This window comes from Rhinatrema bivittatum, chromosome 4, assembly GCF_901001135.1.
Source record: "Rhinatrema bivittatum chromosome 4, aRhiBiv1.1, whole genome shotgun sequence".
Taxonomy (NCBI): domain Eukaryota; kingdom Metazoa; phylum Chordata; class Amphibia; order Gymnophiona; family Rhinatrematidae; genus Rhinatrema; species Rhinatrema bivittatum.
In genome coordinates, this window is record NC_042618.1 from 322,967,861 (window position 1) to 322,991,593 (window position 23,733).

A 23,733-nucleotide genomic window follows, 5' to 3' on the forward strand; every position below is an offset into this window, starting at 1 on the left:
ATTTCAACTGTCCTATTGAAATTCTGCTGGGCACTATGCCTCCCAAAGGCAGAACCTAACCGTTGCCCCAGCATGAGACTCAGGCTATGTCGGAGTATATTAAAGAGAATCTAGAGAAAGGCTTTATCCGTCCATCTGATTGCCCCGCAGGAGCAGGGTACTTCTTCGTGAAGAAAAAGGACGGTGGACTACGTCCCTGTATTGATTACAAGGGTCTCAACGTGATAACTCATAAGGATCGATACCTGCTACTCCTCATTAGCGAACTGTTCGTTAGCCTCGAAGGGGCACGAATCTTTTCCAAACTGTATCTGAGAGGTGCGTACAATTTGATATGCATCCAACCTGATGACATTTGGAAGACGGCGTTTAATACCAGAGACGGCCACTACAAATACATGGTAATGCCTTTTGGGCTATGTAATGCTCCAGTCATCTTTCAACGCCTCATGAATGAAATCTTCCGAGATCTCCTGTACAAGTTCGTAGTTGTATACCTTGACGACATTCTGATCTTCTCTAAGGACATAGAATCCCACCGTGAACACGTCCGCATCATCCTTCAATGTCTGAGAGAGAATCATTTGTACACAAAACTGGAAAAATGTCTGTTTGAGTGTAATCACTTACCCTTTCTGGGATATATCATCTCTGATCGTGGATTTTTAATGGACCTGGAAAAACTTCAGGGAATCCGCAACTGGCCTCAGCCAATAGGCCTTCGGGCATTGCAACGCTTTCTAGGCTTCACCAATTATTACCGAAGCTTCATTGCGAATTACTCTTCCATAGTTGCCCCACTCACTGCTATGACTAGAAAAGGGGCCAACACCCAAGTTTGGACACCTAAAGCAATTGCTGCCTTCCAGAGGATTAAAGAAGACTTCAGCTCCGGCCCCTGTCTCTTTCATCCAGATCCCAAATGTCCATTTGCTGTGGAGGTTGACGCCTCAGCGATTGGTGCCAGAGCCGTTCTGAACCAACACTCTCCCATGGGCAAGCTGATCCCCTGCTCATTTTACTCTCATAAGTTTTCCCCCACAGAACAACATTACACCGTTGGTGACCATGAACTCCTTGCGGTTAAACCTGCACTTCAAGAGTGGCGCCCTGGTTGGAAGGGGCACAACATAAGTTTACCATTTTCACTGAACACAAGAACCTCGAACATCTCAAAGAGGCTCAACGTTTTAACCCCCGTCAGGCCCGATGGGCCTTATTCTTCAAGAGGTTTGACTTTAACCTTTGCTTTCATCCTGGTTCCAAGAATTCATGCGCTGATGCACTGTCCAGATCTTTCGAGCCTGAAGACGACACGGAGGTTCCTAGCTTCATTATCGATCCTGCTTGTATCTCCCTTGCTGCGACTACCACAGTCCTTGTTGGAAAGACCATCATTCCTCACCGGCTACATGAACGCGTCTTAAAGTGGGCCCACGACTCCAAACTAGCAGGTTACCCTGGTCGAGCCAGGACCCTGGAAATGCTGTGAAGGCACTATTGTTGGCCTACCATGGTGAAAAATTCATGAAACTATGTGGACTCATGTCCCACTTGCACCCAGCAAAAACCGCCAATAGGGAAGCCTTGGGGCTTGCTTCAGCCTCTCCCAGCACCTACTGAGCCATGGTCCAGCATTTTGACGGCCTTTATTACTGATCTACCTCCTTCCCAGAATAACACGGTGATTTGGGTCGTCATCGACTGTTTCTCTAAAATGGGTCACTTTATCCCTTGCCGGGCCTTCCTTCAACCCCAAAACTGGCAATGCTCTTCCTGAAGAACATCTTTCGCCTCCATGGACTCCACAAGGAGATTCTGTCTGATCGGGGACCACAGTTTGCCGCCAAGTATTGGTGTTCCTTGTGTTGAAAGTTCGACATTTCCCTGAGTTATACGTCGGCCTACCATCCCTAGGCCTATGGGCAGGTCGAAAGGACCAATCAGACCTTGAAAACATTCCTACACTCCTATGTAAATGATCAGCAAAACAATTGGTCGTATCTTCTTCCCTGGGCTGAGCTGTCGCACAATACTCATGTTGCAGCAGCCACCAACATATCCCCATTTGCAGTAGTCCCAGTTTCCTGTTCCTCTGACGGTTTCATCTCCAGCAGCTCAATCCATGGCTCAAAACATTCGCCAAGTGTAGACCTGGGTAAAGGAGCGACTTTTGCAAGCTGCTGAATGCGCCAAGCGCACTTCTGATCTTCATAGACGACCCGCTCCACTCTTTCGACCTGGCCAGAACGTGTGGCTGAGTGCTCGACACATTCGACTGAGGCTTCCCTCTCACCGTCTGGCTCCGAAATACATAGGACCATTTCCTGTGATCCGAAGAGTGGGAGCTGTCTCATATCAACTCCAGCTACCTCGTTCATTGGGTATCCACAACACGTTTCACGTGTCCCTGTTGAAACCGTTGATCTTCTCCTGGCCCTCATGCAAAGGCACTCCTGCTCCGCATATTTCTACAGAACCTGACACTTCTCTCCAGATAAGAGAGGTCCTCGATGTCCAGCAACGCTGAGGCAAGTGGGAATACCTCTTAGCCTGGGAGGGCTATGGGGCCGAGGAGAATTCGTGGGAACCCTCCCAAAACATCCTTGATAAGGATCTCCTGAGGACCTTCCATAGAATGAACCCTGAGAAACCACAGCTGCGTAGGGGGAGGCCTAGAAGGGGGGGTAATTTTATGCTGAGACCTCTCTCAGGCCGCAGTGGGTTGGGTTCTGCCACGGCCTCGCCAATGGCCTTGATCCGCGGCAACCTCTCTCAGCAGGAGCTGAGTTAAAAACCATGTCACCAGTGCAACCAGTCCACTGGGAGATGTCCAATCCCCTGAAAGGCCAATCCACCCCCATGCATAACTAATTATCTTGTATACAGGATATACCCACCAGTCCTGAGGCTTTGGTAAAGGGTTTGAAATATTTTGTGGTGACAAATTTAAAGAGTGTGCTTTTAGATATATTTTGAGAGTAAATTATTACAGTGTTTCATAGGGACAATCCATCAGGCAACTCCCCCCCCCCCCCCCCCAAATGAAATGCTTGATGACTACTGGCACTATGATGAGCAAGTGTCCCAGACTCTCTCATTAGAACCCCAACACAATTATAAATGGTGTTCAGACCCTCATGAAGTTATTGTTGGGAGAACAGAGAAGACCCTGAAAGGCTCCATTAGAGCTGGAGATCCACTGCTTATCCCTGGAATAAGCAGCATGGAATCTATCTACTCTTTGGGATCCTGCCAGATACCTGTGACCTGGATTGGCCCAGGATACTGGCCTTGAAAGAACTTTGGTCTTACCTAGTATGGCAAATCTTCTTATACTTGTGAAATCTGTGGGAGGGCTGCTGCACAAATTGTTTGCACAGTGCAGCAAAACAGGAAAACACCAACCCTGTTCAGATTGCTGACAGAGGATCTCCTCCTCCCACCTCCCAAAAACAAACAGGCTTCTTTCAGCCGGATCTTCACATCCTACCCTTTTTGAGGAGCACAGTAAACCTTCTGCAATGTGGATGAAGACCATGTCCCTTCTCTGCTTCCTCCTCATCTTTCTATCATGCAGCTGCACCAGAACCGTAAGTGTACAGCACTAGGATCACACTCAAATTTCTTACAGTCCTTATTAGGGCAGCGGCGGGGGCTAACTAAGAATGTGACAGGAAAGAATGTCCTGAAGATCCATCCAGTCTCTACTCACTTTCTCTTCCTAAGCACAAGACCCTCCCTGACCCTGACTTTATCTCTCACTTCCTCATTGCTGAGGATCCTCTGTGTCCATCCCAGTTTTATCACTGATTCCCCCATGGTTGAGGATCCCTCTGCATCTGTTCAAGGATTTATCCCTCATCCCCCTCCACTAAGGATCCTCTGTGCCCACTGCCTGTTCCAGGCTTTACCCCTCATTCCCCCACCACTGCAGATCATCTCTAGCCACCCAGGTTTTACCACTCACTCCTCCACTGCTAAGGATCTCCTGTGCCCATGATAGGCTTTACCTCTGACACTCCCACCACTGAAGATCGTCTGTCCCTTTCCCAGGCTTTACCCTTTCTCCCCTAACTCCATGACTATAGAGGATCATCTATACCCTATCACCTATAGCCAAGAATTATCTGTATCCCAGGCTTTACCATTAAACTCCCCTATGGTAGAGGTTCCTCTGTGCCAGTCCCTGTCCTGCCCTGGGGGTGGAATGTGCCAGCATAGGTTCTGTTTCTACATCAGTTCTCATCTGTGGAAGCCAGGAGCCTTGGAAAGAATCTCTCCTGTCAGCACAGCTGCTCCGTGCTGTTCAGCTACTCCGGTAGAAAGATATTGGCTGTGAAAAGGACCTAAGCCAAATGTCATTCTGATGTGAAGAGTTTCTCAGATAACATCAGAATAAAATTTGGCAAGGATAAAATATGCAAATGCAACTTTCTTTAAAGGAAAATTAAGCAAAATTGAAAACATGTCCCTGACTGATGCCTGCAATATAAAAGTACTTGAGCAGGAATGTTTACTGTAGATAAATATCCAGAAGTAATGGAAGGCAGAAAAAATAAGCATAAAGTACTGAGAGAGAAGATAACTAAAGAAGACTATAGGAAAGTGAAGCTGACATGAGATCTATGTTGAATACGCAAAAGTATGATCTAAAAAGAAGCATTATTTTTCTCCGATATCAAAAGCTATTAACAAACCTTTAGAGATGTTTTCAGTTGTAAAACGCATGTTACAACTTGAAGGTGGAAATTATTGATTTACCAAGTGAAGAGCTTGTGATCCATTTTTGTGAAAAGGTGCAAAAATGATCAGCTATTGTTAAGAATCCATCTGAGGGATTGGAGCAGCATACTGGTGACAGTGAATAGGTAGTGAAATGGGATCATTTGACCCATTATCACACAGAACTGGGGAGAATGTTGTCTCTAATTAAATCAAAAACTCTAAGTTGAATCTTTGCCCATTTAACACATTAAAATATATGCTGCCTAAAATTAGTGAGGTATTAGGGAGCGTTGTCAATCAATCATTACAATTTGGGGAGGTGCTGGGAAATTTGAAAAAACAGTAGTGCACCCAGTGCTAAAAAGTAGAGATGTGCATCGTGCCGGCGATCATTTCTGCTTTTGTTTTCGTAAAACTGCAGGGAATTTCGTATCTCCCACGGTTAGGTTTTCTTTTTTTCGTGGTGAATCGTTTGTTAGTGCGCACTAGCTCCTGTTAGCGCTCACTAACATAAAACCATACAATTTCCTAATTCATCAAAAAACAAATGCACATCCCTACTAAAAAGTAGCAAGAAATCATGTACATCATTAGGAGATTGTCATCCAGTTTCAAATCTTTGCTTTATGAGCAAAGTACAGGAAAAACAGGTTCTGACACAGCTGGAAGCATTCACAGAAGACAATCAGATTTTGCTTAAAAACAAATTTGGTTTCTAGGAACAATAAGAGTCTGAGAAACTATTAGTCTTATTCTTGGATGATATCTATAAAGATCTGGATAGCAGTTGTACTGAAATTTTTGTGCAGCTAGATGGGAGTTCTGCATTCGACCCCCATCCCCATTTAATGAAGTTAGAAAGATTGCAAATAGTGGGAATTGGAGGTGTAGTACTTCACTGGTTCCAATGGTTTTTAGAAGGTCAACAACAAACATATTTTATCAGTTGATGATTCTCGAATATTAGTTCAAGCAATCATTCTAAGTCAACTTGATTACAGTAATTCCCTACATTTAGGATTACCTAAATATTGAATTAGAATTTTGGAGTTAGTTCAGAATGCAGCAATTAGAATAATATTTGCTTTGCCTTAGGGAACCAGTTTGACAACATCCGGAATGAAATTGCATTGGTTACCAATGGCTGAGAAAACTGAGTTTAAGTTACTAGTGATGGCTCATAAATCTCTTTATAAAGAAGATTATTGTCTTGCTGGTAAGCTTCAAAAATATATTCCTGCACATAATTTGTGATCACAGGATCAAAATCTGATTGAAGTGCCATCATATACTGCTTTGAGATTACAAGCCACCATGCGGCGTGTTTTTACACTAGTTGCTCCAAAGTTATGGAATACACTCCCTTTACAAATAAGGAAGGAAAGTGATTAAGATTCAGCAAATTGGTTAAGGCTTTTCTGTTCAAAAAGGCATATGTAGGTCTTATAAGATGATGCTTAGTAGCAGCTGTTGCGTTTGGTGGATCACGGGCTCGTCCCACAGCCTGCCGCTCTTACCTACAGCTGGGCCCGTCCGTGCTACTCGTGACGCCATGGGCTTCATGTGGGGTGCAGTCATCCACCATGCCGGCCGCCATTTCTTCGTCAGCTCTCTAGCATTAGGTCCTCTCCTGAGTGTGGCAAGGGGCTGCATTGCAACCACTCTTCCTCAGCACGGCAGGATGCCACCAGATCCCTGAGACTGGCCCCTCCCTAGGGCGCCCACACGCTGACTGTCCTAACCTTAAAGGGCCAGTGGTGGGAAACCTCTGGAAGCACCCACTGATGACATCACCTAGCTAATCCTTTAAAAGGCTGAGACTGACTTCCATCCAGTGCCTCAGAAATGGGTCATTTTCTCAAAGAAGTGCTTTTCCATTGCGTTCCTGTTCCTGACTCTTGTTCCTAGTTCCTGATCTTGCTGTGAGTTCCTGTGTCTTGTTCCTGGTTCTATTTAGCAGTCCAGTTCATCTTGAGTTCTTGTCTTCTTGGTCAGTCTTCCCTTGTTTGTCTTCAGCATCCCTCATGCTCCTGTGGTCCTCCATCCTCCTCTTTGTTATCTGTTTCCTTGGATTGAACTTCTGGCTTGACCCTTGAACCAGATTTTGATGCTGCTTGACCTCCGCCTGCCACTGACCACTGCCTTCTTCCCATCTCTGATTGAACTCTGCCTGCCTCAACCAGTGCCTGGACCACAACACTCTCTGAACTCTGCCTATTTCCCACCACAACCTTAACCTGACCTTGTCTGACTGCTACCTGCCCTGATCACTACTTGTCTTGACTTCACTTCTTTCTTCATACTGGCCTGCAATGTCTTCATTGCAATGCATCTTCATCTTCACAGAGGCCTGCAGCTAAAACCAGCTGGCCCCAGCACCTGAGGGATCAACCTAAGGGGAAAGTGGGCTGGTATTTGCAAAGCTCCAGTAGGGCTTATGCTCCAGTCAGTTCCACCTGCTGACAGTGGGGACCTGCAGGGTTCCTCCCTGCAGGTTGTGCCAACTCCACCTCAGCCCAAGGTTTCATACCTGCAACAACAGCTACTGTAATTGTGCACTGATAGGGCTGGATTTTCAAAGGGTCATGCACGTAAACCATCTTATGCGCACCGGGCCTATTTTCAAAGGGCCCGCGATGCGTGTAAAGCCCCGGGGCCAGAGGCTCCTGGCACAGGAATGGAACGGAACGGATGCACACAAATTGGTTGTTTATGCTTTCAAAAAGTACAAAAACTAGGGAATATGCAATGAAGTTACTAATTAGTACATTTAAAACAAATAGGAGAAAATATATTTTTACTGACTACATAATTTTTTTTTTACTATTTATTTTTCCTTTTGCAAAATAAATTACAAGAATAAGCTTGCAACAGAAATAGCATTTGGCAAGAAAGAAAAAGGAAAAACATGAAATGTTATACAAGAAATTGAATCAGTAAAAAAAGTAATGAGTACCACAATAAACTGAGAGTGGACCAGAGAAACTGGGAGATAAATTTACAATAAAATAATAATAATAGGAAAATTGTCCCAAGAGGACTACAATTATTCTTTGTTTAATTACATAATATAGAGCTATCCAGAAATCTAAATATTTCCCACCTTATCCTTCCTCATCCATTATTGGGGGTAAAGCAGTAATAAATGTATGAAGATATGAAGGATCAAAAAAGATATATTTCTCAGTAAAAAAACCAAACCTAATCATATATACATGGAAAACATAAGAAAACACTGCTCCCCAAAGACAATACTTCCTGACACATAACCAGAAATTCCCTTCTACATACCTGAGTAGCCCTACAGAAGTCAGGCAAAATTTGAATCTTACAACCCATAAAGGAAATATGTCTTGCACAAAAATACAAGTGTAGAATCAGATCATGATCATAACTAGAGGCAAATGATATTATTAATGTAGCCCTATGATCTTTGCTCGCTGTCGTGGACTCCAAAATGGCAGAGATTTCCAAACTAGTCTCCACTTGATTAGGAGCTTCAGGTCCAGCATTTCTGCCTGGAAAGTCTGGAGATCCAAAAAGGTAAAAAGTTCGATGAACCAAAGGCAGGCCAGATTGTGATAATCCTACCTTTTTTTGTGTATAACTTAAAAATTTCTGAAGGGGAGACCATGGAGACAATGGGAAAATTAAGTACACAAAGGTTTGAAGATCTCATTGAAATGTCCAGAGAAGCTGTCTTTTGTGCTTGAATTTGTACAGAAAAATTGTTCATAGTTAAAGTGAGAGAGTTTAAGGATTGTTCCATGACATAGAGGATATTCCATATGCTATCCAGGGTAATGGGGGAGGGCTTAGGTGTGGAAGGGCCTGAAACTGGAAAAATTGCAGAAGCTCCCTGTTTTACTCCTAGGAGCATGACTTCAGAAACAACTACTGTTCCGCTGATTAGAGAAGACCTTCCTACCAACCGGAGACCTCTTGCACACTCTTATCCATCTGCAATCATCCAGCACAACTTCCCCCGATGATGTATGGTGTTCCGTCCAGTGACGCGCCATTGACCCCTTCCTGTTGGAATCCGGGGCACAGCTATCTTGGCTCGCACCATCAGACAGCGACACAGCCATCAAGAGCACAGGAAAAGGAGGAGCTCTATAGTCCAGGCTCAGTGAACTATCAGTGCTTACTTCCAACTGCGGCAGTGCTCCCTCATCAAATGTGGCAATGAAGGTCAGCCCAGGTGCAGGGGAAGAAGAGGGAAAATGCTCAGGAATCATTGATTGGCACATAGAGGAGCTCTGTGAGTGAATAGGGGGGACTCCCCAGAGCGTACTCTTCTGCTTCACCATAAAAAAAAGTCAGACGCAAATCTGAGAGGAAAACAGACACCGGAGCAGTCTCGTAACGTGTCCTCACACAAATGCCATCTTGGATCCTCTCCTGAATGCCTAATTAAGCTCTAAAATTTATTGCCAGTGGATGTGGTGACAGATGTAGTCTAGCTGGGTTTAAAAAAGGTTTGGATAAGTTCCTGGAGGAAAAGTCCATAAACCATTAATAATTTAGCTTGGGGAAATCCATTGCTTATCCCTAGGATAAGCAGAATGGAATCTATTTACCTTTCGAGATCCTATCAGGATGGTAGGTGATCCTACCAGATATGGGGTGATGTCTTTTTGTGAATTGCAAATGGTTTAAAAGACAGGAAACAGAGAGTAGGATTAAATGGTCAGTTTCTGTTGAGTTCGCCGGCGGTGGCAACACGCAGTCGACCTCACTTACCGAGCTGAACCCCGGAGCCACGCCATTCTCTCTTGCGGTGATGAGGAGATGCCGCCGTGATCTTCCTGGTGGGCTGGCCGGCATGCCTCCAAATCCACCCAGGCCAGACGCGACCTTTTCTTGGTTCCTGCTTCTCTCCGTTCCTACCCTGCTCCCTTCCTTCTGGATTGTCTCCAGCCTCTGACCTTGGATTGTTACTGGACTCTGCTGCTCGCTGCCTGCCTCGACCTTTGGATTGTTACTGGACTTGCTATTTGCTGCCCGCTGCCAAACTGACACTGAGATCTGCCTCCCTGAAAATGAGAGCCTGGGAAATCTCCTCTCAGGTAGGCCTTGCTCGTCTCGGCTCAGGTGTCCACTATCACAACAGCTTGTAGAGGCCATGGACTCGGAAGATCTCTCCGGTCTCCAGGCCCTTCCAGGGCTTGCCCAAAAGATCTAACAGCAGCAACAATTCTTGGAGGCTCTTGCCAGCTCATTGGAATGACTCAATTCCTGTCTGGATGCCTCCATTGCCTCAGTCCGCAACGTAGCTACCGCCACTCCATTGACCCACAACCCCCCCCCCCCCCCCCGGCAGCCACCACAATTCATCTTCCAAAAACCACCAGATATGCATGGGATCCTAAGTTATGCTGGGAATTATTGAATCAGTGCTTTATGCACTTCTCCTTGCAGCCCTCACAGTTCTCCAGCAATTCTGTTAACCTTCATCCTCTCCCTGCTTGACGGGAGGGCCGTGGCCTGGGCTGCTGTGTTTGTGGCATAGCTGTGGACTCCTGGTTGCTGCAGCAATGACTACTCCCATGAGGAGGGGCCCCATGGGGAACCACAGCAATAGGCTAGACTCTGGAGTAAAGCAAACACAAGGAAAGGAAGCTTTATTGTACAGCAGTGATTGGTACATGGAGAATGGCAGTCCTCTCTCTGGCCACAGAGTAGTCTCCAAAGGTATAGCTTTGGTCTGTGCACTGAGGAGGTGCAGGGTAGGTCTCACCAATGCTGATAATGAGGGTCTGGTAGTGGTCCGCGGAGCGGAGTACGCCGAGAACCCTCTCTTGATGAGGTGACAGATCCGGTAGTGGTCCTCGAAGCGGAGTACGTTGAGAATCTCTGGTGGTGAGAGAAGCAGAGAGACCAAATGCAGAGGTACTCACTAGGCTGGTATGCTGTTGAGGGTGTAGCTTCCACGAGAAGAAGGTAGCAAGGTAGGCAGCGCCAATGCTGGAGTTCAAGCATAGGTACCAGATGTAGAAAGGAGCAGAAAAACCCTCGAGAAGCAAGCACCTAGTCGTCCTTCAGAGCAGGTACCTGGGGAGAAGCAGAAGAGAGTAGAACCCCCGAGGAGCAGGTGTCCCAGTGAGTAGGCAGGTAGGCAGGCGCATAGGCAGGCGCGGAAGGCCCTGAGGAGCGGGTACCCAGACTGTCCTGAAGTGAGAGCAGGTACGCTGAGAAGTGTCTCAGTAGCGGTCGAAATTAGCTGGACTGGAATCCTTGCTAACTCGTAGCATAGTTGGAACTCGGTGGTTAAGTACCCGGAGGTAGTGTCGTCATGCGGTGGGGATGCTTCCAAGGTTCCCGCCATGATGTATTCTTAAGGAGAAGCAGCACATGCACGCATGCCCTAGGAGGCCTCAGGAACATGGTGAATGCAAATCGCCAATGCCGCTACGGGAATGCCGGAAAGAATGGCAAACAGAAGCGGAGGCAGCCATCTTTCCCAGAGGAGTAGAAAGAGAGAGAAAAGAGGTAAGGCAGAGAGGGTGCAGCCGTCTGCGACCGACGAACGCAACAGTACCCCCCTTCAAAGGACCCCCGCCAGACCTCCTTCCAGGAGGTTTGGGCTTCCGAGGATGCATCTGATTGAAGTGGTGGATCATGTCCTTGTCGATGAGGTTGGCAAGTGGTTCCCAGGAATTCTCCTCAGGTCCATATCCCTACCAGGAGATAAGGTACTCCCAAGTCTTGCCTCTCTTGCAAGCATCCAGGATGCCATCAACTTTGTACTCAATATACTCTTCTGCATCAAGATTAGTTGGTTCCGGAGTCTTCCTGGAGAACTCAGAGAGTACAAGAGGCTTTAGCAGAGCCACATGGAAAGCGTTATGTATTTTCATGGATGGCGGTAGGTTCAGGCTATACGTTAAGTTCCCCAGTCGTGGAGGATGGTAAAAGGTCCGACGTAACGAATTGCAAAGCGTGCCGAGGGTAGTTTGAGACGGAGAAATTGGTACTCAACCAGACTTTGTCTCTAGGTTTAAATTGAGGTGCCTTCCTATAGTGGGCATCATAGGTCTTCTTGGCCTTTTGGTCTGCTTTAAGGATGAGTTCTTTGGTCTGTCTCCAGAGCTGTTGTAGCTCAGCTGCAGTGGTCTGAGCTGCTGGAGAGGCCACAGACAAAGGTAGCAGCAGAGGGGGTAGTGGTTGACAACCATAAATGACTTGGAAAGGAGTGGATCCTGTAGCCATGGCAGGGTGTGAATTGATGGCAAACTCTGCCCAAGGTAACAACTCTGCCCAATCATTTTGTCTTGTGTTTATGTAGGATCGTAAGAATTGTTTAAGCGTTCTGTTCATTCTTTCAGTTTGCCCATTGGATTGGGGGTGATAGGCAGAGATTAAGTCCAGTAAAATGTCAAATTTCTGATAAAGCGCTCTCCAGAATTTTGCGTTATATCGGACACCTCTATCAGACAAGATATGTTTGGGCGAAAAATGTGTTTGACAAAAAGCCTTGCTAGTTCAGCAGCAGATGGTAAACCTGGAAGAGCCACAAAATGTGCCATTTTAGAGAAGCAATCAACGGTGACCCAGATTGTATTGTTTCCATCGAAAGTTGGTAGATCTACTACAAAGTCGGTCACATTATGCATCCATGGTTCGTCTGGGACTGTCAGAGGTTGTAGAAGGCCCCAGGGGCATCCAGCAGGAGGCTTTTGTCTTGCACAGGTCACAGGAAGACACATAGGCTTGTATGTTATTCTTCATCATAGGCCACCAATAGTATCGTTGAAGCATGGCGAGTGTACGGCTCTGCCCAGGATGGCCGGCCAAGCGGGAGTCGTGTGCCCATTTTAACAATTGGTTCCTCAGATTCTGGGGCACTATCATTCTTCCAGGAGGAACTGTAAGTGTGGCTGCGAGAATCACCTTCTCAGGGTTGATGATGTGGCGAGGTTCGTCAGGCAAGTCTTCCGGGGAAAAAGAATGCGAAAGGGCATCCGCTCGGATATTCTTGTCTCCTGGACAATATTTGAGTAAGAAATCAAACCTGTTGAAGAACAGTGACCATCTAGTCTGTCGATAGTTCAATCGTTGAGCATGGCACTGATACTGCAAGTTCTTATGGTCAGTATATATCAAAATTTGATGTTGAGCACACTCCAACCAGGGGTGCCACTCTTTCGAAAGCCAGCTTTTAATCTGTTGGAGATCTGTTGCTGGATACTCCTGATGGAAGAGGAGTTAGCAATCTGTAATGAATGCGTCTCCTGTGAAGGAGGAGTTAGCAAACTGATATGCTCCGTGGGCGGAGTTAGCAATCTGATATGCTTAGCTCCTTTAGAGGGAGCAAGAACATAAGAACATAAGAAAATGCCATACTGGGTCAGACCAAGGGTCCATCAAGCCCAGCATCCTGTTTCCAACAGTGGCCAATCCAGGCCACAAGAACCTGGCAAGTACACAAAAACCAAGTCCATTCCATGTAACCATTACTAATGGCAGTGGCTATTCTCTAAGTGAACTTAATAGCAGGTAATGGACTTCTCCTCCAAGAACTTATCCAATCCTTTTTTAAACACAGCTATACTAACTGCACTAACCACATTCGCTGGCAACAAATTCCAGAGTTTAATTGTGCGTTGAGTAAACAAGAACTTTCTCCGATTAGTTTTAAATGTGCCCCATGCTAACTTCATGGAGTGCCCCCTAGTCTTTCTACTATCCGAAAGAGTAAATAACCGATTCACATCTACCCGTTCTAGACCTCTCATGATTTTAAACACCTCTATCATATCCCCCCTCAGTCATCTCTTCTCCAAGCTGAAAAGTCCTAACCTTTTTAGTCTTTCTTCATAGGGGAGTTGTTCCATTCCCCTTATCATTTTGGTAGCCCTTCTCTGTACCTTCTCCATTGCAATTATATCTTTTTTGAGATGCGGCGACCAGAATTGTACACAGTATTCAAGGTGCGGTCTCACCATGGAGCGATACAGAGGCATTATGACATTTTCCATTTTATTCACCATTCCTTTTCTAATAATTCCCAACATTCTGTTTGCTTTTTTGACTGCCGCAGCACACTGAACCGACAATTTCAATGTGTTATCCACTATGACACCTAGATCTCTTTCTTGGGTTGTAGCACCTAATATGGAACCCAACATTGTGTAATTATAGCACGGGTTATTTTTCCCTATATGCATCACCTTGCACTTATCCACATTAAATTTCATCTGCCATTTGGATGCCCAATTTTCCAGTCTCACAAGGTCTTCCTGCAATTTATCACAATCTGCTTGTGATTTAACTACTCTGAACAATTTTGTGTCATCTGCAAATTTGATTATCTCACTCGTCATATTTCTTTCCAAATCATTTATAAATATATTGAACAGTAAGGGTCCCAATACAGATCCCTGAGGCACTCCACTGTCCACTCCCTTCCACTGAGAAAATTGCCCATTTAATCCTACTCTCTGTTTCCTGTCTTTTAGCCCGTTTGCAATCCACGAAAGGACATCGCCACCTATCCCATGACTTTTTACTTTTCCTAGAAGCCTCTCATGAGGAACTTTGTCAAACGCCTTCTGAAAATCCAAGTATACTATATCTACCGGTTCACCCTTATCCACATGTTTATTAACTCCTTCAAAAAAGGTGAAGCAGATTTGTGAGGCAAGACTTGCCCTGGGTAAAGCCATGCTGACTTTGTTCCATTAAACCATGTCTTTCTATATGTTCTGTGATTTTGATGTTTAGAACACTTTCCATTATTTTTCCTGGCACTGAAGTCAGGCTAACCGGTCTGTAGTTTCCCGGATCGCCCCTTGAGCCCTTTTTAAATATTGGGGTTACATTTGCTATCCTCCAGTCTTCAGGTACAATGGATGATTTTAATGATAAGTTGCAAATTTTTACTAATAGGTCTGAAATTTCATTTTTTAGTTCCTTCAGAACTCTGGGGTGTATACCATCCGGTCCAGGTGATTTACTACTCTTCAGTTTGTCAATCAGGCCTACCACATCTTCTAGGTTCACCGTGATTTGATTCAGTCCATCTGAATCATTACCCATGAAAACCTTCTCCATTACGGGTACCTCCCCAACATCCTCTTCAGTAAACACCGAAGCAAAGAAATCATTTAATCTTTATGCGATGGCCTTATCTTCTCTAAGTGCCCCTTTAACCCCTCGATCATCTAACGGTCCAACTGACTCCCTCACAGGCTTTCTGCTTCGGATATATTTAAAAAAGTTTTTACTGTGAGTTTTTGCCTCTACAGCCAACTTCTTTTCAAATTCTCTCTTAGCCTGTCTTATCAATGTCTTACATTTAGCTTGCCAATGTTTATGCTTTATCCTATTTTCTTCTGTTGGATCCTTCTTCCAATTTTTGAATGAAGATCTTTTGGCTAAAATAGCTTCTTTCACCTCCCCTTTTAACCATGCCGGTAATTGTTTTGCCTTCTTTCCACCTTTCTTAATGTGTGGAATACATCTGGACTGTGCTTAGGTGTAAGACTGCGGAGCTAGCAGTCTGCAATGAATCTGTTGCTGAAGACTCCTGATGGAGAAGGAGTAGCAATCTGTTACCAGTGGCGTGCTTGGAGAGGGCACTCAGCTGTAGAGGAATGTAGATTGGTGGGTCCTTGGGCCGATGGCAGATGACTGTGCCACCAGGAGGATATCCTGAGAGGGACCACCGGCTAGGCTTGGGTATGGAGACAGACACAGATAATTCTTTTATTAGACAGGTTAGTAGAACCACCAGAGGTGGCAGTAGTGAGCTGATATGCCCGGCAGGGCTGAAGTCCCTCAGGTACTGGAACCGTGATCCCAGGATTGCTGAGCTGTAGAGAAACTATAGACAGTGAGTAGACAGGGTATGCGGTGAACATAGCCAGAACTGGATAACAACTCACATAAGGTCTTAATGAAGCTCAGAAGCTGGAAAGGGTTCCAGGGAAAACTCTGAGAGAGCGATGGTAACTCACAATTGTTGGTATCTGCGATAGCTTCCAGGCAGTAGAGAATCTTCAGAGTGTTCAGGAACATGGGCCCTCGAGGAACGAGTACCGGTTCCAGGGAAAGCTCTGAGAGAGCACAGGTAACTCACAAATGTCGATATCTGCAATAGCTTCCAGGCAGTAGAGAATCTTCAGAGTGTTCAGGAACATGGGCCCTTGAGGAGCGAGTACCAGTTCCTATTGTCAAGCTGAAATAAAGAAAAGAGAGCGAGGCCCCCGAGAAGTGGGTACCTCTGGTAAGTCCGAGAAGGCAGAGTAGCTTGGACGAATCCCCGCATAGAAGCGAAGAGTTTCTCCTTGCTAACTCGATTAGTTAACGAATACGGAGACCTTTTATATTGGAAGTGGATGACGTCATCTCGGGGGATGCCCCCGAGGTTCGTGCCCTTGCTGATACATCAATCGGAGCGCGCACACGCGCGCCCCCTACGACATCAGACAATATGGCGGATCCGCAGCGTCGTGCCGGTCCGGAAACGCCGGAAGGAGACAGCAAGAAGACGCCACGGCATCAAACCATCCATCAGATCCGGAGGGAGTCACCACACAGGTAAAGAGGGCAGGGTGAGGGCGTCGAGCAGCGACGGACGCAACAGCTTTATAGCGAGTAGTTCTTTATCTCCAATTCCATAATTTTTTTCAGCAGGAGAAAAACATCTCGAGAAGACAGAGCAAAGATGGAGAATACTGGAGTCACTGTACTGATTTAAGACTGCTCCCACATCGACGTCAGAGGTGTCGACCTCGACGATGAATGGGCAAAGCGGGTCTCGATGGCAAAAACAAGATCATTTTTGGAAGGCTTCTTTGAGAGTTTGAAATGCCGCCACTGCCTCGGGATACCACTTGGAAGGATTAGCTCCCTTCTTGGTCATGGCCGTGAGTGGAACTGTCAAGGAGAAATAGTTTTTAATAAATAGGTGGTAGTAGTTCGTGAAGCCCAGGAAGTGGCATAGTGCCTTCAAGCCCATGGGTTGAGGCCACTCTTGGATGCTTCTCATTTTTTGGGGATATATTTGAAAACCCGCCTTGGAGACGATATGTAACCCAGGAAGGGTGAAACTCACACTTTTCAAGTTTTGCGTAGAGATAATTCTCTTGTAACCTCCTCAGTACCCTTTTCACATCCTCTTGGTGTGACTGCAAATCTTGAGAGAAGATCAGGATGTCGTCGAGGTACACTACTACGCACTGATACAGAAGGTCAAACAGGATGTCAATCATCATATTTTGAAACTCTGATGGTGCATTGCTCAAGCCGAAGGGCATGAAGAGATACTCGAAGTGTCCAACGCGGGTGTTAAAAGCTGTTTTATTTATTTATTTATTTATTTTAAGGTTTTTATAGACCGCATCATGGGGTAGTAGTCTATCCATCTAGGCGCCAGCCGTCCATTGCTCCTACCATGTGACAGGGGCCGACCGATGGTACCGGTAGCCCCTGTAACATAGTAAGGGCAAAGGCTATCGGCGCCATTTTGAATACCGGCAACTGATGGCGTGAGTGCAGTAGATGGCTTCCGGACCCCTGATGGACCACCAGGGAGTTTTGACAATTCTTGAGGCGGTCAGGAGGGTGGGGGGTTGTAGTTAATTAAATTTTAGCTGGGAAACGAATAAGAATGGAACGCATGAACAGATCGGGGACCCCCCTTGCCGAATGCAATGTATCTGCCCCCCAACGAATACGAATACCGAATGTAACGTATGCGATCCCTCTGCACATCCCTAATAGCACAATCAAACACTGTGAGGTGGTAACATGTCTGCTGCTTGTTTCGAGAACACATCCTGAAATGATGCATATTGAGGTGGTAAACCAGGCAGTGATGGTATAGTGGGCATACAGGACACAGGAGAAACTGTATAGAGACATCTGCCATGGCAGCCCGGTCCCCATCGTGATAGTTCCAACGTCATCTGCTTAAACTGTGGCATGTGGTCCTGGAGCCAGGGTAGACTGAGCACTACGGGGTGCATGGCTTTCTCAAGTACAAGGAAAGAGATGGTCTCTGAGTAAAGAGCTCCATTAAGCAGCCCTATGGCCTGTGTGGTAAGTGAGATCTCCCCTGGAAGTGGTTCTTCATGTATAGACGATAGCAGCAATGGCGTGGCCATGGGCTTAGTAGGAATTTGCAGATGTTCCACCAGGCATTTTAGAATAAAGTTCCCTCCAGCTCCGGAGTCCATGAGGGCCGGTGTCTGAAATTCAAGGCTCCCGCAGATAAGCGAGACAGGAAGTGATAGTGGAGGAGTGGGTGTAATTAGACCTAGGAAGAGTCCTCCCATGGATCCCAGGTCTGCATGTTTCCCGGACAGACGTGACAAGTCTGGACGGCATGGCCTGATTGACCACAGTACATGCACAACCCCATGTGTTTGTGGAAACGTCTCTCTTTAGAGGTTAAATGACTGCGGCCTAGTTGCCTAGGCTTATCCTCTTCACTGGGTGAAGATTGAGGAGTAGGTGCTATATGCAAGGGTTTAGGATGGTTATCGCCTGTGACGTGCTTCTTGGGATTCTTAGCCTCTTGAGTCCAATCTCGAATGCAGCGGTCGATTCTACCAGCCAGTTCCATGAGGGACTCTAAGGTATCGAACAAATCACGAGCCACCAATTCATCCTTCAGCTGGGAGTTGAGACCCTCCAGAAAAATAGCACGCAAACATCCTAAGTCCCAATGGAGTTTGGATGCTAAAGTTTTAAATTCAATCACATAGTCCAGCAAGGGCTTGTACCTTGCTGAAGATGTAGCAGAATGGATCCAGCGACGGTCTGATGAGCTGGGTTATCAAAGAGAGCCAGGAAGCCAGTCAAGTCATTCAGAATAGGGTCACCGCGTTCCCAAAGCGGTGAAGCCCAGGCCAAGGCTCTCCCATCGAGTAACGATAGGATGTAGGTAGTCTTGACTATAGCTGTGGGAAAGTAGTTAGGTTGCAAGGAGAAATGCATACTACATTGGTTTATAAAACCTTTACACACCCGTGCTTCCCCAGAGAAGTGTGTAGGAGTAGAAAGAGGCACTGTAGTCTTAACAGTAACCACAGGAGATGAGGGTCTTTATCTGGAATCGTCGGGGAATTCAGTCAGTCATTCAGCTGATTGAAGGTGGCGCCAGATTTTCCAAAGACTTCTGTTGCTCAGTGATCCACCGGGCCAGGCCAGGAATGGCCTGTAAGGCTGAGAGCTAAGCCAGGTCCATGGAGTCTGTTGTGTACGTGGCATAGTTGTGGACCACTGGTTGCTGCAGCGATGACTCCTCCCAAGGGAAGGGGCCCTGTGGGGAACAACAGCAATAGGCTAGACTCTGGAGTAAAGCGAACACAAGGAAAGGAAGCTTTATTGTACAGCAGTGGTTGGTATGTGGAGAATGGCAGTCCACTCTCTGGCCACAGAGTAGTCTCCGAAGGTGTAGCTTTAGTCTGTGCACTGTGGAGTTGCAGGGTAGGTCTTACCCGATGCTGATAATGAGGGTCCGGTAGTGGTCCGTGAAGCGGAGTACACTCAGAACCCTCTCTTGATGAGGTGGCAGATCTGGTAGTGGTCTGTGAAATGGAGTACGTCGAGAATCTGTGGTGGTGAGACAAGCAGAGAGACTGGATGCAGAGGTACTCACTAGGCCAGTATGCTGTTGAGGGTGTAGCTTCCACAAGAAGAAGATAGCAAGGTAGGCAGCGTCAATGCTGGAGTTCAAGCGCAGGTACCAGATGTAGACAGGAGCAGGAAGTAATGAGCGGTGATGAGTGGAGTGCCGCAAGGGTCGGTGTTGGGACCGGTCTTGTTCAATATCTTCATGAGTGACATAGCAGATGGGCTAGAAGGTAAGGTTTGTCTATTTGTGGATGATACTAAGATCTGCAACAGAGTGGTCATGCGGGAAGGAGTGGAGAGAATGATACAGGATTTATGGAAGCTGGAAAACTGGTCAAATATATGGCAGCTAAGATTCAATGCCAAGAAAAATAGAGTCATGCATATGGGGTGTGGAAATCCAAAATAAATGTATTTGATGGGGGGTGAAGGGCTGATGTGCATGGAGCAGGAGAGAGAGACCTTGGGGTGATAGTGTCTAACGATCTGAAGTCGGCGAAACAAAGCAACAAGGCGATAGCTAAAGCCAGAAGAATGCTGGGCTGCATAGATAGAGGAATAACGAGTAAGAAAAGGGAAGTGATTATCCCCTTGTACAGGTCCTTGGTGAGGCTTCACCTGGAGTACTGTGTTCAGTTCTGGAGACCATATCTCCAAAGGGACAGAGACAGTCCAGAGAAGGGCGACCAAAAAAGTGGAGGGTCTTCATAATGACTTATGAGGAGAGATTGAAGAATCTAAATATGTATACCCTGGAGAAAAGGAGGAACAGGGGTGATATGATACAGACTTTCAGATATTTGAAAGGTTTTAATGATCCAAAGTCAACGACAAACCTTTTCCGTTGGAAAAAAATCAGCAGAACCAGGGGTCATGATTTAAAACTCCAGGGAGGAAGACTCAGAACCAATGTCAGGAAGTATTTCTTCACAGAGAGGGTTGAGGAGGCCTGGAATGCCCTTCCGGAGGAAGTGGTGAGGACCAAAACTGTGAAGGATTTCAAAAGGGCGTGGGATAAATGCTGTGGATCCATAAAGTCTTAAGAACATAAGAAATTGCCATGCTGGGTCATACCAAGGGTCCATCAAGCCCAGCATCCTGTTTCCAACAGAGGCCAAATCAGGCCACAACAACCTAACAATTACCCAAACACTAAGAAGATCCCATGCTACTGAAGCAATTAATAGCAGTGGCTATTCCCTAAGTAAACTTGATTAATAGCCGTTAATGGACTTCTCCAAGAACGTATCCAAACCTTTTTTGAACCCAGCTACACTAACTGCACTAACCACATCCTCTGGCAACAAATTCCAGAGCTTTATTGTGCACTGAGTGAAAAATAATTTTCTCCAATTAGTCTTAAGTGTGCTACTTGCTAACTTCATGGAATGCCCCCTAGTCCTATTATTCAAAAGTGTAAATAACCGAGTCACATCTACTCGTTCAAGACCTCTCATGATCTTAAAGACCTCTATCATATCCCCCCTCAGCCGTCTCTTCTCCAAGCTGAACAGCCCTGACCTCTTCAGACTTTCCTCATAGGGGAGCTGTTCCATCTCCTTCATCATTTTGGTTGTCCTTCTCTGTATCTTCTCAATCACAAATATATCTTTTTTGAGATGCGGTGACCAGAATTGTACACAGTATTCAAGGTGTGGTCTCACCATTGAGCAATATAGAGGCATTATGACATTTTCCGTTTTATTAACCATTCCCTTCCTAATAATTCCTAACATTCTGTTTGCTTTTTTGACTGCTGCAGCACACTGAGCCGACGATTTCAAAGTATTATCCACTATGATGCCTAGAACCTTTTCCTGGGTGGTAGCTCCTAATATGGAACCTAATATCGTGTAACTACAGCAAGGGTTATTTTTCCCTATTTGCAACACCTTGCACTTCTCCATATTAAATTTCATCTGCCATTTGGATGCCCAATCTTCCAGTCTTGCAAGGTCCTCCTGTAATGTATCACAGTCCGCTTGTGATTTAACTACTCTGAATAATTTTGTATCATCTGCAAATTTGATAACCTCACTCGTCGTATTCCTTTCCAGATCATTTATATATATATTGAAAAGCACTGGTCCAAGTACAGATCCCTGAGGCACTCCACTGTTTATCCTTTTCCACTGAGAAAATTAACCATTTAATCCTACTCTCTGTTTCCTGTCTTTTAACCAGTTTGTAATCCATGAAAGGACATTGCCTCCTATCCCATGACTTTTTAGTTTTCATAGAAGCCTCTCATGAGGGACTTTGTCAAACAACTTCTGAAAATGGGGGTGGCTTGCGGGAATGATGATGAATAAAACAGAAAATGTCATAATGCCTCTGTATCGCTCCATGGTGAGACCGCACCTTGAATACTGTGTACAATTCTGGTCGCCGCATCTCAAAAAAGATATAATTGCGATGGAGAAGGTACAGAGAAGGGCTACCAAAATGATAAGGGGAATGGAACAACTCCCCTATGAGGAAAGACTAAAGAGGTTAGGACTTTTCAGCTTGGAGAAGAGACGACTGAGGGGGGATATGATAGAGGTGTTTAAAATCATGAGAGGTCTAGAACGGGTAGATGTGAATCGGTTATTTACTCTTTCGGATAGTAGAAAGACTAGGGGGCACTCCATGAAGTTAGCATGGGGCACATTTAAAACTAATCGGAGAAAGTTCTTTTTTACTCAACGCACAATTAAACTCTGGAATTTGTTGCCAGAGGATGTGGTTAGTGCAGTTAGTATAGCTGTGTTTAAAAAAGGATTGGATAAGTTCTTGGAGGAGAAGTCCATTACCTGCTATTAAGTTCACTTAGAGAATAGCCACTGCCATTAGCAATGGTTACATGGAATAGACTTAGTTTTTGGGTACTTGCCAGGTTCTTATGGCCTGGATTGGCCACTGTTGGAAACAGGATGCTGGGCTTGATGGACCCTTGGTCTGACCCAGTATGGCATTTTCTTATGTTCTTACTACCCTTATTCAATAAACATACACACAGTTAATGCGACTCTAACATTGCTCTATGCATTAACGGCAAGAGGAAATGTGGGGAAAAGGATTTGCATTCACAAATAATAGTGGGAGTAGCTTGCTTTTTGTGGCGGTTACTACCCCAAACCAAATTAGCCTGATACTTCACATTCAATGCATATCCAAGCAGCTCTCTGCTTCAATGGCAGGGGGGATGAAGAAAAGAAGTTTTATATTGAAACAACCAAGGACTAAATTGCATAGTCTAGGAAAACAAATAAGCTTGGGAGTAGCTTGCTTGTTGTGGCGGTTACTACCCTGAACCAATCAAGCCTGATACTTCACTTTGAATACATATACAGCACAGCTCACTGCTTCAACGGCAGGGGGAATGAAGAAAAGAGGATTTATACTCAGACAACAACCAACAAGGACTAAATCTCACAGGCTAGGTAAACAAATAAGCATGGGAGTAGCTTGCTTATTGTGGCGGTTACTACCCCTAAACAATTAGGCTTGATACTTCACTTTGATGCAGCTCCAGCACTGCTCTCTACATCAATGGCGGGGGTGGAAGGAAATTAGAACCAAAAAGTTACGAATAAGGGCCATGACCTCAGCGGTCAGAGTAACAGATAAGTATGAGAAAAATAAGTGTGAAAGCTTGTTGGGCAGACTGGGATGGGCCATTTGGGCTTCTTCTGTCGTCATTTCTATGTTTCCTTGTTTCTATGAAGGCCCTCGAGGAGCGAGTACCTAGTCATTCTTCAGAGCAGGTACCTGGGGAGAAGCAGAAGAGAGTAGAACCCCTGAGGAGCGGGTGTCCCAGTAGAGTTCTGGAATGAGATACCCTGGAGGATAGGCAGGAGCGGAAGGCCCCCGAGGAGTGGGTTCCCAAAGTGTCCTGAAGCGAGAGTAAGTATGCTGAGAAGCATCTCAGTAGCAGTCGAAATTAGCTGGACCAGAATCCTTGCTAACTCATAGCATAGTTGGAACTCGATGGTTAAGTACCCGGAGGTAGTGACGTCATGCGATGGAGGCGCCCCCGAGGTTCCCGCCATGACGTATTCTGAAGGAGGCAGCGCATGCGCGCATGCCCTAGGAGGCCTCAGGAACATGGTGAACGCAATCACCCATGCCAGTCCGGGAATGCCGGAGAGAATGGCAAACAGAAGTGGAGGTAGCTAGCTATCTTTCCCAGAGAAGAAGGAAGAGAGAGAAAAGAGATAAGGCAGAGAGGGCGCAGCCGTCTGCGACCGATGGATGCAACATGGGCTTTCCCACTCTGGGAGAGAGGTGACACCCTGCTTCAAAATCTCCAGCAGTTCATGAAAGCCTTCAAGCTAGTCTTTGACAAACTGGGTCAACGCGACACCGTGGGGTCAGACTTACTGCATCTACATCAAGGCTCCAACACCCTGGCTGGATATGCCATAAAGTTTT